Source organism: Podarcis cretensis (genome assembly GCF_951804945.1).
Source record: "Podarcis cretensis genome assembly, chromosome: 3".
Classification (NCBI taxonomy): Eukaryota; Metazoa; Chordata; class Lepidosauria; order Squamata; family Lacertidae; genus Podarcis; species Podarcis cretensis.
This window is the reverse complement of record NC_137172.1, coordinates 21,680,395-21,697,237: the sequence shown is the minus strand read 5'-3', so window position 1 is coordinate 21,697,237 and position 16,843 is coordinate 21,680,395.

Sequence of the window (16,843 nt, the reverse complement as noted above, 5' to 3'; positions counted from 1 at the left end):
TAAACATGCCCAGCTCCCTTAGCCGTTCCTCATAAGGCATCGTTTCCAGGCCTTTGACCATTTTGGTTGCCCTCCTCTGGACACGTTCCAGTTTGTCAGTGTCCTTCTTGAACTGTGGTGCCCAGAACTGGACACAGTACTCCAGGTGAGGTCTGACCAGAGCAGAATACAGTGGCACTATTACTTCCCTTGATCTAGATGCTATACTCCTATTGATGCAGCCCAGAATTGCATTGGCTTTTTTAGCTGCCGCGTCACACTGTTGGCTCATGTCAAGTTTGTAGTCAACCAAGACTCCTAGATCCTTTTCACATGTACTGCTCTCAAGCCAGGTGTCACCCATCTTGTATTTGTGCCTCTTATTTTTTTTTGCCCAAGTGCAATACTTTACATTTCTCCCTGTTAAAATTCATCTTGTTTGTTTTGGCCCAGTTCTCTAATCTGTCAAGGTCGTTTTGAAGTGTGATCCTGTCCTCTGGGGTGTTAGCCACCCCTCCCAGTTTGGTGTCATCTGCAAATTTGATCAGGATGCCCTTGAGTCCATCATCCAAGTCGTTGATAAAGATGTTGAATAAGACCGGGCCCAAGACAGAACCCTGTGGCACCCCACTAGTCACTCTTCTCCAGGATGAAGAGGAACCATTGATGAGCACCCTTTGGGTTCGGTACTTCTCTTTATTAATAATAGTAGTAGTAGTAGTAGTAATAGCAATAACAACATTTATTTATGTACAGTTATTCCTGCCAACGTAGCAGTTCGAAAGCATGTCAAAGTGCAAGTAGATAAATAGGTACCGCTCCGGCGGGAAGGTAAATGGTGTTTCCGTGTGCTGCTCTGGTTCGCCAGAAGCGGCTTAGTCATGTTGGCCACATGACCCGGAAGCTGTATGCCAGCTCCCTCGGCCAATAAAGCGAGATGAGCGCCCCAACCCCAGAGTCATCTGCGACTGGACCTAATGGTCAGCGGTCCCTTTACCTTTACCTTTACACACACACACACACACACACACACACACACACACACACTGCCCATCCGGCTGGATTGCCCCAACCACTCTGGGTGACTTCCAACACATATAAAAACACAAAGCAGTTTTTTGTCAAGTCAGTGGAAGCAGGCTGTGCATATAGGGGCCCCAAGCAGAGCTTTGGAGCAAGGCCTCCTGATTAAAAAAGAAAAACCCACTTTCTCCTACATGATCCTCCTGCCCATACATTTAGATAATCTTCAGAGGCTCCGTTTCCTTTCTGACCAGATGTCAGGGACTGGGCAGAGGAGGAATGGTGGAGCCCGACCCCTCCAAAGAAGAAGGAGACAGTTCAGATTTACAACAGGGGTTTGAGGGAGATCACAGAGGAAGATGAGGGGAGAAGTTGGGAAATAATAGGAGAGGAGGTAGAACTGGAGTAAGTGACTGACACTTTATCACTAGAGAGCATTCCAGACCCTCCATCTCCCAGAACCTGGCAAGCCTTAAAAGTAGGAGAGCAAAGGGCTCAGAAGCAAAGGGCCCTCAATGCTACCTGTAGAAGGGATGATGAATGAAGAAGTGGGAGATAGGGGGAGGGGAAATTTACTTGGAGCAATGCCATTAATCCAAGAAGCTGCATTTCTAAGCCTCTCTCTAGGAATATCGAATAAAATGCTGTTGATAAGAACTTTCCCTGGTCTTGTCCATTCCTGGCAACCTACCATGGGTTCTCTGCTACCTGACACCACCACTGGATCTGCACTTAATAATAATAATAATCGCCAAAGAATTGATGCTTTTGAATTATGGTGCTGGAGGAGACTCTTGAGAGTCCCATGGACTGCAAGAAGACCAAACCTCTCCATTCTGAAGGAAATCAGTCCTGAGTGCTCACTGGAAGGACAGTTTGTGAAGCTGAGGCTCTAATACTTTGGCCACCTCACAAGAAGAGAACACTCCCTGGAAAAGACCCTGATGTTGGGAAAGATGGAGGGCACAAGGAGAAGGGGACGACAGAAGACGAGATGGTTGGACAGTGTTCTCGAAGCTACAAACATGAGTTTGACCAAACTGCGGGAGGCAGTGGAAGACAGAAGTGCCTGGCGTGCTCTGGTCCATGGGGTCACGAAGATTCGGACACAACTAAACGACTAAACAACAACATCAGCAACATGACTTTATACATCATAATGCACAAAGAAGGAACACAATCATTATCATAGATCTACTTTTTGAGCTCCAATAGGACAAATCCTGGCTTACATTTTTATTTATACTCCACCCTCCCTGGCCAGAGCCGGGCTCAGGGCGGCTAACACCAGTAAAATTACAATAAAAACTTAATAGGAAAAAATGGGGGGGGGGGCAATTTAAAATACGGGTTAAAATACAATTTAAAATGCAGCCTCATTTTAATAGTAGCCCGTAGAGCAAAACCATAAGGGGAGGGAAACATAAGGGTCAGACTGAGTGAGTATGCAGGACATGTCCTGCTCATCTGTAGCACACAGACTTTTGAAATCCTTGCCACTCTTCAGCAAGCTCATATATATATATATATAATTTCACCATGCTTATGGGTTTAAATAATGCCTTGCCTACCTAAATTCTTGCTGCTATCTCTATTTTTGTTAATTTGTAATTGTGTTGCTTTGTTTTATCCATGATTTCCTTAATTGATTTTAAGTTTGATTGTTCGATAGCCCAAAGTAGAGCAAAGCAAGGTGCATAGAGCTGTAATAACAATTATATTTGTTTTATCCTTATATCTGCTCTTCCATTAGATTGCAGAGGTACATAGGAAGCTGTCTTATACTGAGTCAGTCCCTTGGTCCATCTAGGTTAGTTTTGCCTACACTGATTGGCAGCACTGTGGGAGGTTTTAATTTTATTTACTAGATTTCTCTCCACTTTTCAACTGGAGCCCTCAATATATGGATAGTGGTGTACTTCCAAAAAAATAATGTTATTCCAGGACATGGACTGCTTCACACTAAAAGGAAGAAAGACAAATTGTTCTGTTCAGTGCCTTTTGTTTGTTTGTTTTAATTTAGTGAATTATAATTTTTGTTAAGGTTCAAACAAACGTTTTCAGTTTTGAAACAGAGTAATCACACACAGTGTTCTGATGAGAATGCATGTCTCTGGAATTCCTAATAAGGCAACATATTCCTGAGTAATCATAGAAGTGTAGAGTTGGAAGGGACCACGAGGGTCATCTAATCCAACCCTCTGAAACAGGAAGCTTTCAGACCCACAACCCTGGGATTTGGGGTCTCATGATCTACAGACTGACCCATTTGCTCTAATGCTACTGAACAGCCTAGAGCTTAGTTTTAAACCACTTACATGACACAGAAGCCATAGCCAGTTCACCAGGGCAGCTGAGAGTTAAGAGTGGTTAAGAGCAGTGGACTCGTAATCTGGTGAACCAGGTTTGATTCCCCACTCCTCCACCTGCAGCTGCTGGGTGACCTTGGGCTAGTCACTCTGAAGTCTCTCAGCCCCACTCACCTCACAGAGTGTTTGTTGTGGGGGAGGAAGAGAAAGGAGATTGTTAGCCGCTTTGAGACTCCTTAGGGCAGTGATAAAGGGGGATATCAAATCCAAACTCTTCTTCTTCTCCAAAGGATTATTTGCTTGTGAGACTGGGATCATCCCACTTTGTACTTGCAGGCGTGGTTTTCATATCACCGATGCCAGCTCAATAAAGACAATTTGCAGATTCATTTGACAGACATCAAGTGTCAAGTTAACAATCAATCAGGTAAGGTAAAGGACCCCTGGATGGTTAACTCCAGTCAAATTTAACTATGGAGTGAGGCACTCATCTCTGCTATCAGGCTGAGGGAGCCGGCATTTGTCTGCAGACAGCTTTTCTGAGTCATGTGGCCAGCATGACTAAACTGCTTTAGGTGCAATGGGACACCGTGATGAGTGCCAGAGCTCATGGAAATGCTGTTTACCTTCCTGCCACAGCGGTACCTATTTATCTACTTGCACTGGTATGCTTTCGAACTGCAATCAAGCTGTGTTCATCCACATGTAAATCAGAGGTACGTACTCTTTCATACAAATTAATTTTAGGGAAATGTATAAAAATTGAATATATATATATATATATATATATTCCATTTTAATACATTTTTGATCCATAGAAGCATTGGAAGTTACTTTATACTGAGGAAGACCACTGGTCCATCTAGCTCAATATTATTCACAATGACTGGCCGCAGCTCTCCAGGGTCTCCAACATGGGGCATTCCCAAAACATTGGAAACTCTAAAACACATTCAGATTTTAAAAAGGCAGGATTAGAGCATCCCACCTGTTAAAACAGGCCACAGATAAGTAAAAGCCAAAGGCCTGGCAAAACAGAAATGTTTTTGCCTGGTGTCTAAACTCTTGTAATGATGACACCAGGTGAGCCTCCTCTCGGAGAGCATTCCAGAAGTGCGGGGCCACCACTGAGAAGGCCTGTTCTTGTGTTGCCACCCTCCAGACCTCCTGTAGAGGTTACCCATAAAGAAGGGTGCCAGATGATTTGTTGTAGGGTTGAACCTGTGACCTTTTTCATGTAAAGCATATCCTCTACCAGTGAGTGCTTCCCAGCTCATCTTGCATGGAGCTCTGCTCTGAATTATTATTTTAATTTCTTCCCATCTTATTCCCACGGCAATCCTGTGACAAAGTGGAGAGGTGTGTTGGAGGCTTGACAATAATAATAATAAAAATAAAAATTATTTATACCCTGCCCTTCCCGGTTCAGAAACTGGACTCAGGATGGCTAATAAAAATTTAAAATACTTTAAAATGCTTAATTATAAAAGCAGCATAAAATACAGTATAAAAACATGAATAACAATAAAAATCAAAAATCAATTAGATAATCCCCAGGGCTAGCTGGCTGAATTTGGTCCTACTTGGGCCAGCGAGGAGGCCAGGGGAGAATTAGCTGTGGGGTCTCAGAGCGGGTGATCTTCATAAAAGGGGAGGGGGAGGGAAGAAAAGGGAACTAAAAGATCAGGCTGAATTCAAATTAAAGGCCAGGCGGAATAGCTCTGTCTTACAGGCCCAACGGAAGGAGGTTAAATCCTGAAGGGCCCTGGTCTCATGGGACAGAGCATTCCACCAGGTCAGAGCCATCACTGAAAAGGCCCTGGCCCTGGTGGAGTATAGTCTGACTTCCTTAGGGCCTGGGACCTCTAAACTATGGTTGTTCATGGACCTTAAAGTCCTCTGCGGGGCATACCAGGGGAGGCGGTCCCATAGATACGAGGGCCCTAAGCCACAAAGGGCTTTAAAGGTCAAGACCAGCACCTTGAACCTGACCCTATACTCCGCCGGGAGCCAGCGCAACTGGTAAAGCACTGGGTGAATATGCTCCCATAAGACCATAAGAAGAACCTCCTAGATCCAACCAGTAGTCCATCTAATCCAGCATCTTATGCTCACAGTGGCCAACCAGATGCCCAGAAGCAATCTCCCCTCCCTCCCTTCCCTTCCAGCAACTGGTATTCAGAAGTATTACTGCCTCTGACAGTTGAGACAGAGCAAAGCCGCTTTGGCTGGCAGTCTTTTATAGCCTTCTCTTCCATTAATTATTGTAATCCATCTAAGTTGATGGCCCTCACTGCCTCCAGTGGGAGCAAGTTCCATAGTTTAAATATGTGCTGTGTGGTAAATATTTATCTCCTATTTGTCCACCCAGGAGCTCCACCTTTGTCTACAAAATTTCATTGGCCTTATCTTCTGAAGGTTCGGCTGCACTTCTTAGCATACTTTCTCAGGAGTCAGCCCCATAGAACTCAGTGGGTCTTACCTCTGTAAGATTGCACTGCTAGTTACCAGTCAAGAAGTATAGACTCAGATGTGTTAGATCATGAATGGGGAAGCCAGGGAAGGAGAACTTTCGAGGTTGTGGGACTCCAGTTCCCACCAGCCCCAGCTAGAATGGCCAATGGTCAAGGATGATGGGAACTGTAGTCTAGCAGTATCTGGAGGAAGGGCCACGGTTTCCCTAGTCTTGCTTGAGTTGAAATTGTGACTCAACCCCTAGAGCAGTGTTTTTCAACCACTGTTCCGCGGCGGCACACTAGTTTGCCGCGAGATGTTGCCTGGTGTGCCATGGCAAAAATTGAAAAATTCGAAAGATTTAAAAATAAAGTATTTTATAATTTTTCATATTTCTGTTTACTTACTATTTCATAATAAAGTAATTATAAAATACTTTCTTTGTGTTTATTTGATTCCTATTCAAGAGAATTACTTTATATATAGTCAATATAGGCACAGGCCTCTTGATATTTTTCATGAAACAAGTGTGCCTTTACCCAAAAAAGGTTGAAAAACACTGCCCTAGAGCAGTGTTTCCCAAAGTTGTGCCTCCAGCTGTTTTTGAACTACAACTCCCATCATCCCTGACTAGCAAGACTAGTGGCAAGGGATGGTGGGAATTGTAGTCCAAAAACAGCTGGAGGCACAAGGTTGGGAAACACTGCCCTAGAGCAATGTTGTTCAAACTTAGCTCTCCATCTGTTTTTGGACTACAATTCCCATCATCCCTCACCGCTGTTCTTGCTAGCTAGGGATGATGGGAGTAATTCAAAAATAAATGGCAACCCAAGTTTGGGAAACCCTGCCCTAGAGTACTGGTCTTCACCTAGTATGGGGGCCCTGTGGGTCACGACCTGATCCAAGAAGGGTCACAACAGGAGCAATACCACCATCCAAATACCTGCCCTAGAGGACAATTTCACATTAATTGACAGAGATCAGAAACGTGCGGCCTGTGTATACCTGATGCAGATTCTATTTTCCGCTGCCGCAGGGAAGAATTTGTGGGAGACCAAAATGCCTTTCTTTCAGACATCTTCTTGACTGGTTTGTCTCTTGCGAGGAGGGATTTCTTAAGTTGGAACTTTAAGGATTTAATTATTAAAGCCAATACTACTACGGGCAAACATTCCCAAGATCGGATTTTACGCCCCTCCCCCGCCACAGAATTCACTGCTGATGAATCAGATCTTAATCCTTTGGAAATCCAAGATTAAGGACGTCACTTTCCGCATCTAAATTTTCTCTTACGAAACGCAACGGCGTTTGCAGCGGATCAAGCGCTTGTTTGTGTGCGGGGTTGCGGGTGCGGCTGAACTGGTTGTATAAAAACATAATTGCCAAGACAAGCGCGAGGTTGTCCTAAGTGAGTCGAAACATGTAGGGATTTTCGGCTTTTGCAACACAAAGGTGAAGGAGAAGCGGGAGGGAGGGGGAGAGAATTACGCGAAAATTTTGCATAACAAATTCTGCTATCCACCCTCACGTTTGCCTTCTTACATTGCGAAACCTGCCTACCTCGCTCTCTGGGTCGCAGCAACAACTCTTCCTGGATCGAGTCCATTGTCGGATGAGCCTTTCTAATCTGGACATCGCCCCTAGACATTCAAATAAAGCTATAAAATGCTTGCTTGCAGCTTTTCTTGGGGGGTTTTTTTTAGTGCTGTTGTGATTATTATGAGCCACTTTGAGCTCAACATTTGTTGCTGGAAAAGCGGGATACAAATATTAAATTCAATATAAGTTGTCATTATTATAATTATTGAGCGACGTAGCCTTCTGTGCCAGACCAAATCGCATCTTCTGCTGTTCGACCGACTATTGAAGCAGCCTCCATATTATTGAGGAGAAAGTTGAAAAATGTATTGTTAGACCTGATTGAAGGTCTACATCTCCTCCAACCTCCAGCTTTCAGGAGATGGTACCTTCAGGAAACCCTCGTATGAATAAAATAGGGGGGCTGCCCCAAATCATAATCAGTCACATGACACTTTGCACGCACACCACACCATTTGGATGGCAATGCCCATCAACTGGGGGGTGAGGAGTAGAGACTCTTTGTAAAACTGCCAAAAATGCTATAAAACAGAGGTCTCTATGACATAGGGGCAAAGAAAACCAGGGAGATACCAGCCACACATCCCAGTCCCGGCACCACGGCACAGTGTCCAGACTGAATAGCATTATGCTCACACAAGCCCTGATCCCCTTGGTTGAATCAATACAGTAACATTAAATCTATACAGTAACATTAAAATCACAGACTACGCTCCAGTAGAAGCTACACTTAACATAGGAGAAAAAACAGGAACCACCCTATCACGGTCCTTCAGCACCATCCTAACTTGGGGGGGGGGCGGCCCTCCTCAAATATTTTATTAAGGGGGGCGAAGACCCGTCGGCCCCTAGGAGTTGGCTCCTATGTCGCTTGCCCTTTGTCTCCAGCCCGTCCTATTTACAGGTGTACTGCCTAGTGATAGGGAGGCTCCATTCATGAATCTCTTCCACGAATGAATGGCAGTGGCTAATAGCTGTTGACAGATCTCTGTCTTGCTCTGAGCGTGTGTGTGTGGTCCCTTTCATCTTCATGGCATCTTAAGCCTGTATCCCTCTGGGTTCCAGCTCCTCCTTGGACTCCCTCGCAACGCCTGTACGTATTGTTGTTTGCCGCCCTGGGCTCCTTTGAGAGGGAAGGCGGCCCAGGCGGGGTATAAACGTAATAACAAATAAAATGGGAAAAGCGCGCATCCAAAAATCAAGGGGAAACTGCGCGATGGAGTTTGGACGATGTCCGATGGGGGCTCAAAGAAGTGGAGGAAAGATTTAAATAAATAAATCTCGCGATCCTATTAAATCAGCCCATCTACCTAGGACATTTATGAAAGCCACCCCTCTTCTCAACCCCCACCGAAATGAACGGGCGACGTTTTCTCCCTTCTTCCACTCCACCACCGCATTTGTAGCAAGGGCGATTGCGCCTTCAGATTCTGTATCCGCCCACACCGCGATGCTCACATTCAATCCCTTGAAAGTTAAGGACCATTATATAATCAAGGGAACTCTTCCGGAAAGGTATTGAGGAGAAAATCCAGATTTTCAGCGTCGAATGTTCGGTGGAAATGAAGGAGCAAGTTAGCAACAAATTATATTGATATCAATGGCGGGGCCCAAGTGGCTTTCCACTGTATAGAGGAAAAAATCTATTTGGGAACGCCTGGAAATATCACTGCAGTTAAGGAAGCCCCATTGAACTATAGGATCCTTCTGTTGAGGTCTTTGTTGTTTCGGGTTTCAGCTGTTTAATTCAGGCATCCCCAAACTCGGCCCTCCAGATGTTTTCGGACTACAACTCCCATCATCCCTTGCTAACAGGACCAGTGGTCAGGGATGATGGGAATTGTAGTCTCAAAACATCTGGAGGGCCGAGTTTGCATATGCCTGGTTTAATTCATTCGAGTCAACGCTGCATCGCGCATAGCCTCGTTATAACTGCATTCCCTTTTATTGTGAATTATTGCCTCCTTTCACTCTACTTTTCTACAACATACAGCGTCTGGAACCTTAAAAAACACACCTTTAAAAACATTTTTTTCAATGCTTTTAAGTAGCACTTTTCCTGGAGGGAGAGGAGGGAGAATCGGTTGGAAAGATAGCACGTCCAGACAGAAAACTTGCCTGAGCTTTCTTTTTATATATAAATTAATAATAATAATTTTAAAATATCCTACCCAATGGTTTAGTTCATGAACTGATTTGTTTATTATTTTTTTTTTTTTTAAAAAAGCAACCACCAAGAATCCACTGACACTGCGACGTTATTCTTCAGGATCCAATCTGACATATTTCTGTGAACCTTTTGATGGGGTAATTGCAAGAGGCAGAGTGAGCCGTTTGTAGTGCAGATCGCTTTCGCCGAAACGGTTCTGTCTTTCTCTTTAATTATAAAAGTGTTCAACTTCACGTCGGACACGAGCAGCCAGCCAGCCAAACCGACCATCAAGCACCCAAACGAGGCATTTCGGCCAGGACACACTGATCAGAGAATCCCGAATCTGAATTTTAAACTCGCTTGAGCTCCCTTGCGGATAGACCAGTTGGCACAATAACAGCTGTGAAATACACATATTAAATTAAACCGCCCTCTGGAATCGTGGGGCCGCGATCTTCGGAGCTGACACGCCACCAAATATTGTTTTGAAATGCCAAAGCGTTTTGAATGGCAAATTCCTGGGGGTGAGGGTGCATAAAAGATCTCCATTAAGCACCGCGAGAAGCTAATAAACTAATCTTATGCATGCTTACTCGGAAGTAAATCCGATCATTGAGGCTTAGACGCAAACCTATGCACACACCCGGGAACAAGTCCAATTGAATTCAGTGGAGGGTTACTTCTGAGTAGGTATGTGTAGGAGTGCATCCTTACTCTGAGGTAAATGAGCACAGGGTTGCAGGAAGGAGGAATTGCCGTCTCAAGATCTCCGCAGGGATCGGGAACTTGTGGCTCACCAGCTGTTAAGTCTCCAACACCCATCATCCGTGGCCACTGGCCTTGCTGACTGGGACTGATAGGAACGAAGGACAAACACTTCTGCAAAGCTACGGACTCCCCAGCCTTGTAATATTATCCTCTAACCGGCAGTGAGAGATTTTACTTTCTTGGGCTCCATGATCACTGCAGATGGTGACAGCAGTCACGAAATTAAAAGACGCCTGCTTCTTGGGAGAAAAGCAATGACAAACCTAGACAGCATCTTAAAAAGCAGAGACATCACCTTGCCAACAAAGGTCCGTATAGTTAAAGCTATGGTTTTCCCAGTAATTATGTATGGAAGTGAGAGCTGGACCATAAAGAAGGCTGATCGCCGAAGAATGGATGCTTTTGAATTATGTTGCTGGAGGAGACTCTGGAGAGTCCCACGGACTGCAAGAAGATCAAACCTCTCCATTCTGAAGGAAATCAGCCCTGAGTGCTCACTGGAAGGACAGATCCTGAAGCTGAGGCTCCAATACTTTGGCCACCTCATGAGAAGAGAAGACTCCCTGGAAAAGACCCTGATGTTGGGAAAGATTGAGGGCTCAAGGAGAAGGGGACGACAGAGGACGAGATGGTTGGACAGTGTTCTTGAAGCTACCAGCATGAGTTTGACCAAACTGCGGGAGGCAGTGGCAGTGGCGTAGCATGGGTTGTCAGCACCCGGGGCAAGGCAAGTAATTTGCGCCTCCTAACCCGTGGATTTGCGCCCCCTAACCCTAACCCCCAGATGTTGCGCCCGGTGTGGCCGGCCCCCCCTGCACCCCCCACGCTACGCCACTGGGCAGTGGAAGACAGGAGTGCCTGGCGTGCTCTGGTCCATGGGGTCACGAAGAATCGGACACGACTAAACAACAACAACCGTCAAGTGTCTTCATTTGGGTGGCAAAACCGAAGATGCCCTTTTCATTCTTGCCAGCTGACAGGGGTGCCAACTTGAATAAAATGGGGGGGGGGCATGTACGCCCTGTCCTGCATGATCGATCACAAGGCACGTACACCATTTCAGTGGCAATGCCCATCAACTTTGGGGGTCCCGGGCCCCTCACATATTTTATTGGGTGGGGGCCGAAGGGACCTCAGCCCCTAGGAGTGGGCTCCTACGCCAGCTGCAGTTGGACTACAACTCCCATCATCCTTGACCACTGGTCCTGTTAGCAAGGGATGGTGGGAGTTGTATTCCAACTGGAGACAAACGTTTGAGAAACACTGGATGGAGGACTCCTAATCATAGCTGTTAACGTTTCCCTTTTTTAAAGGGAAATTCCCTTATTCCGAATAGGATTCCTTTCAAGAAAAGGGAAAAGATGACAGCTATGCTCTTAATCCGCATTAGAGTTTGGAAATATAGAAATGGAGTGGCAGTAGTAGTCACTATCCCGATTTAATGAATCCCGAGGAGAAGTAAACCTAACATTTTAACCTGTTGGGTAGCATGAGCTAGACTGGATGACCTCTGGATACTCTGACCTGCAAGCGAGATGCTGGTGTTTTGCCGCGTTTTGGCCCTGCGTGATCTCTCCACCGCCAAATGCGTCCGAATTCCACCTTGTCCTCAAAGGCACCGAGCAAGACACCGGCATCGATTTCTTCTGCACTCCACCCAAAGGAACACGGAGATCCTCTGCAAAGCCGGAATGCCCTTCCCTGTCCCGTGTATAAAACGATTCTGCTCTCGACAGCCATGAAAGGAAAGGAAACGGAACAGGGTCCCTGTTGAAGGAGGGGCGATTGCCTCCAAACATTGCCCCTTCACATCTTTAGCCAGGTCTCCAAGGAGACGAGTGCGCCGCTTTGGTGAGCTCGGATGCGGAGCTTGTGATTATTATCTGATTACCGTATGTGCATTATTACGCGTTCCTCTCTCAAAACCACCGGTACTGCTGGTTGTACACGCGGATCGGGTACAAGAATGGTCTACTTACAAGCCGTTTACTTTATGAGGAATTTACGGAAGGACTGAGGCTTCATCATCAGCTTTAGTGAATGGAAAAAATACGATTCATTCAGGGGTGCCCCCTTGAATAAAATATTGGAGGAGGGGCAGGAAAGCCCCGCCCCACATAACCGATCACATGATGCACAACCATTTGAATGGCAATGGCCATCAGATGGGGGGGGGGCTGACCCCCTCAAATATTCGTCCTATGGCCCCTATGGATCTATTAAATAAACTAACGACAAAGGCACAAACCCCTTTGCATTATTTTTTTAAACCAGAAAGCTGACTTCTGCTTGGAAGGATGCTATTAAAGGATATTGACTTATTTAAAAACAAGTGCTTTGCAGTTTGTGTCTTGTTTGGTTTTTTTTGTCTGTTCTGTTGTTGTTTGCTATTTAATCTCGAGTAAATACAAGGCTGGATTGCAGCCTTAGAGGCTAAGCCTGCACTATACATTTAAAGCAGCATCGCCCCCACTTTAAGCAATCATGGCTTCCCCCAAGAAGAAGAAGAATTTGGATTTGATATCCCGCTTTATCACTACCCTAAGGAGTCTCAAAGTGGCCAACAATCTCCTTTCCCTTCCTCCCCCACAACAAACACTCTGTGAGGTGAGTGGGGCTGAGAGACTTCAAAGAAGTGTGACTGGCCCAAGGTTACCCAGCAGCTGCATGTGGAGGAGCGGAGACGCGAACCGGTTCACCAGATTACGAGACTACCGTTCTTAACCACTACACCACACTGGCCCTCTTTGTTAACTACCGAGAGTTCTTAGGACAACCCCTCGCCTTTAATTCTCAGAGTGGTTTAACAGTCAATTCTTCATCCCAGGGCACTCTGAAAATTAGCTGTCGGGTGGGAATAGGGGGTTCTCCTAAGAACTCTCAGCTTCTTTAACAAACTACAACTCCCAGGATTCTTTGAGGGATGTTATGGCTGTTTAAAGTCACATGACACTGCTTTAAATGTATGGTACATATGAGGTCTCGTCTACTTTTAACGGGGAATCTAAACCACTTTCCCCTACTGAAATGACCTCCCTGTCTGACAGGCAACCTCAGTTCCCGTCACTGCACTGGCTCCCAGCTGACCTTCGCTTCTTTCCCTGTCCTATCCTTACCTTGTACTTGTTAGGTTGAGAAGCAGACACTTCCTTCATTATTCCCTCTACTCCTGATGTTCAGGCTGTGAGGGCCGTTCATTATGTAGTAAAAAGAAATAAATGCATTAACCATGCACAGGTGGGACCCCTCGTCTGGCTTGAGCGTGGGGGGGATGCACAGGTTTGCAGAAGGGCAAGAAGAATGAGTATTATGGAGGGGAAACAGAGGGTGTCCGCTCAAAAACACCTGGACGAGGGCTCAGCATGTTCAGGGGCCACGAAAAGCTGGGGAGGGGCCGCAGAAAACGGGAGGGAGGAGCGGCACTGGAGTCAGCTGGCTCGAAACCTGAGCAAGGATCACTCCGCAATATAAAGTTTGGTTACAAGTCCAGCTACTCTCAAGCAATAACAGAATTTACGGTGGCCAATAAACAGATATTCCAAAAGAGATTCTAACTTTTCTTTTTTAAAAAAAATCAAGCTTGATTATGAGCGGAAAGATAATCCCAGTATGATTAGCACGCCTCCATAATGAAATAAGCAGAAAGGTTCTCGTTCACACGTGCATCTTTTATCAGCAAGCAACGTGCAAAAACGAATCCCTGCTTGTGAGCAGAGACTGAGCTCCACAGAACCGAGTTCCCACGTTGCCCGGTATAAGGTCCCAACAGGATGTTCAGCTGTGGATCGTCTAATGGTTAATCACATGCGCGTGTGTAAAAGTTGACAAGAAGCCCATATACATTGACAATTGCCCTCGCATAATTCTGAGAATTTTGCGTTTCTGACAGTACCTAACGGACCCTAAATTGATGTGACGTTGGAGGCGACTAAAGGGCACGTCTAGTTACAAGCTTGAAACAGTTGGACAGTCTTCTCAGGGCATCCTGGGTGAGGAGCGGGACACCTGTGCCCTCCCAGATGGTGTTGAACTACAGCTGCCATAGTGCCTGACCATTAGTCATGCTGGTGAGGGATGATGGGAACTGGAGTCCAACAACTTCTGGAGGCCACAAATGCCTCCCCCTGCCCCTCCCCCCCACACATGTAGAGAAACCCCACTGCAAGGCTTCCTCGTGCTCCGTTCCTCTCAAATTCCTGTCCACCTACCGACATGACTGCACCGTGAAGTTCAGTAGGCACTGAAGAAATCTGAAACAATGTCACAACATAGCCATCACTTCTACTCATGGGATCAATGGTGTTGAGATCATAGAAGTAGTATTTCTGCATCACCATCTACCAAGGTGAAGATGGTGGAAGGAGGGAAACTTACACTTCAGCTCACCTGTTCCCTTCTCGCATCTTGGCGCTTGAGGTGTTGGAACCTGACGTGAATTATTGTGCTTCAAGAGTTGGAGAACAAGAAACAAAGTTCATGAGATGATATTCCCTCCCTTCAGAAGTTAAGGAGATAAAGAACTACACAACTTTAGAAGACATCTGAAGGCAGCTTTTAATGCTGGGTGTTTGATTGTTTTTTTATATATGCTGTAAACCACCCAGAGTGGCAGAAGAAATCCAGCCAGATGGGCGGGGTATAAATATGATGATGGTGGTGATGGTGATGATGTAATGGAGCAGGGACAACCGCCCCCGCTCATTTCACAGCAGGGGGGAACCCCAGCCAGATGGGCGGGGTATAAAGAATAAATTATTATTATTTCTTGGGGGGCGATTTGCCAATCCATTGCATGCCAAACAAGCTAGGCAAATAAGCTAAGCAGAGAGGCTTCATTATTAGCAGAGAGGCTAAGTCTTAAAACTGTCTCTCTTACTTTGACAAATTCCAGGCTCCCTAGACCACGACCAAGCTAATGTTCAACAGGTAGTGCGCAAGCTTCAGAGACCACCAGAGATCTTCCTTAGGCTGGATGTTAAGGAAAGTGAGAGCGGGAAGTGACTATCCCCAAAAGCCGGTGTTGAAACCATAATTCTGTATTACTAAAAGAACAACAACAACAACTTTAAAAAACGATGTTGCTGCATCGTCTCAGAAGGGGCGTGGCTAAAGGAGCTGTCACAAAGAGCTCCCCTACTTCAGAATTTAGCCCTAGACCTAAGAGAGGATTCCCTGCTCCCCCCAGGCTGCATCTCCCAGGATTCCTTGCGGGGGCAGAGCAAGTCTGTTAGGGCCAGAAACAGGAAATAACAGAGCTAGAATTGACTAGCAACCGGCAGAAGCAGTGAAACGTACAAAGAACTCATTCTCTCAGGGACATTACTTGGAGGAGGGGGGAGAATCCAATCCTCTGCCTCTCCCCACCCTTTGCAAATGAAAATCAGGCGCAGTGTGATCAACCGATGTGATGGTCTTTAACCTTTGGGTGGATGTGTACCAAACAATATACCCCCTCCTCCCCGCTGCCTCTCAATCCTGCGCTAGGAGAGATCCCTTTTAAAACACACAAACACACACACCATTTTTCTTCCCTCAGCCGCGCTTCATTTTCTACTGCACTGCCATCGCTTCCCTGCAACTCAATTCCCTCCTGTCCAACCATCTTCCTGCGTGTCCTTTCCCCTCTCCCCATCACTGCTGATTGTACAAAGTGTACAGGTTGGAAGAACCCCCTCCCCTCCAAAAACCCCCCAAAACAACGGCCCTCAAAACACCGCAACCGCAGAGATGCAGCTAAACAGATTACCAAGGGTGAAATCCAGCAAAACGTTTATTGCAAGAGGTGGTTTGGGTAGGTTGGGGGTGATGTTGTAAAATCGTGTGTTTACAACAGTAGACGCAACAAAATGGATTTAACGTGCCACACACGTCTGTGGTCTGCAGCCTGCCTATCAGATCCCTCAAAACCCTTCTTCCCCAAACTCTTCTAAACTTTTGGGTCCTCTGAAAGACTCTGCGCGACGCCACCTTTCCGGGGTTCCATCCGTATCTTCTCTGCAGCTCTCTCTCACACACACATTTCTTCTTCTTTGCTAAACAGGTACATTTCTCTTCCCTTCTCCCGCTCCAGTCCACCCCTATTTCTCCAAATCTCCCGGCCCAACATAGGAAGCTGCCTTATACCGAGTTGGACAACTGGTCCATCTAGCCCACTATTGTCTACACTGACTGCCAGCAGCTCTCCAGGGTTTCCAATGGAGACTTTCCTTGTTCTACCCGAAAATGCAGATATTGAACTTGGGTCCTTCTGCATGCATGACATATGCTCTACAACTGAACAAGGCCCCTTCTCTCCAACCACTGCGGCTGCTGCCTGTATCCAACTGCATCTTTCTAAATCAACTCAATCATGTCCCTAACACAACCGGTACTTTCTTCGTTTTATCGAACCCCACACCGCAAGAGTTTCTGAGTTCTTCGGGAGCTTCACACCACGCCACAATAAGCGATAGAGTCTCTTCTTTTCAAAGTGGGTGGGGGGGACTTTCGCCTCCTCCGCCCTCTCTCCCTCTTCTCAAGGAGGACTAGGAACTTGAGGAGTGGAAGTGGGATATGGGAA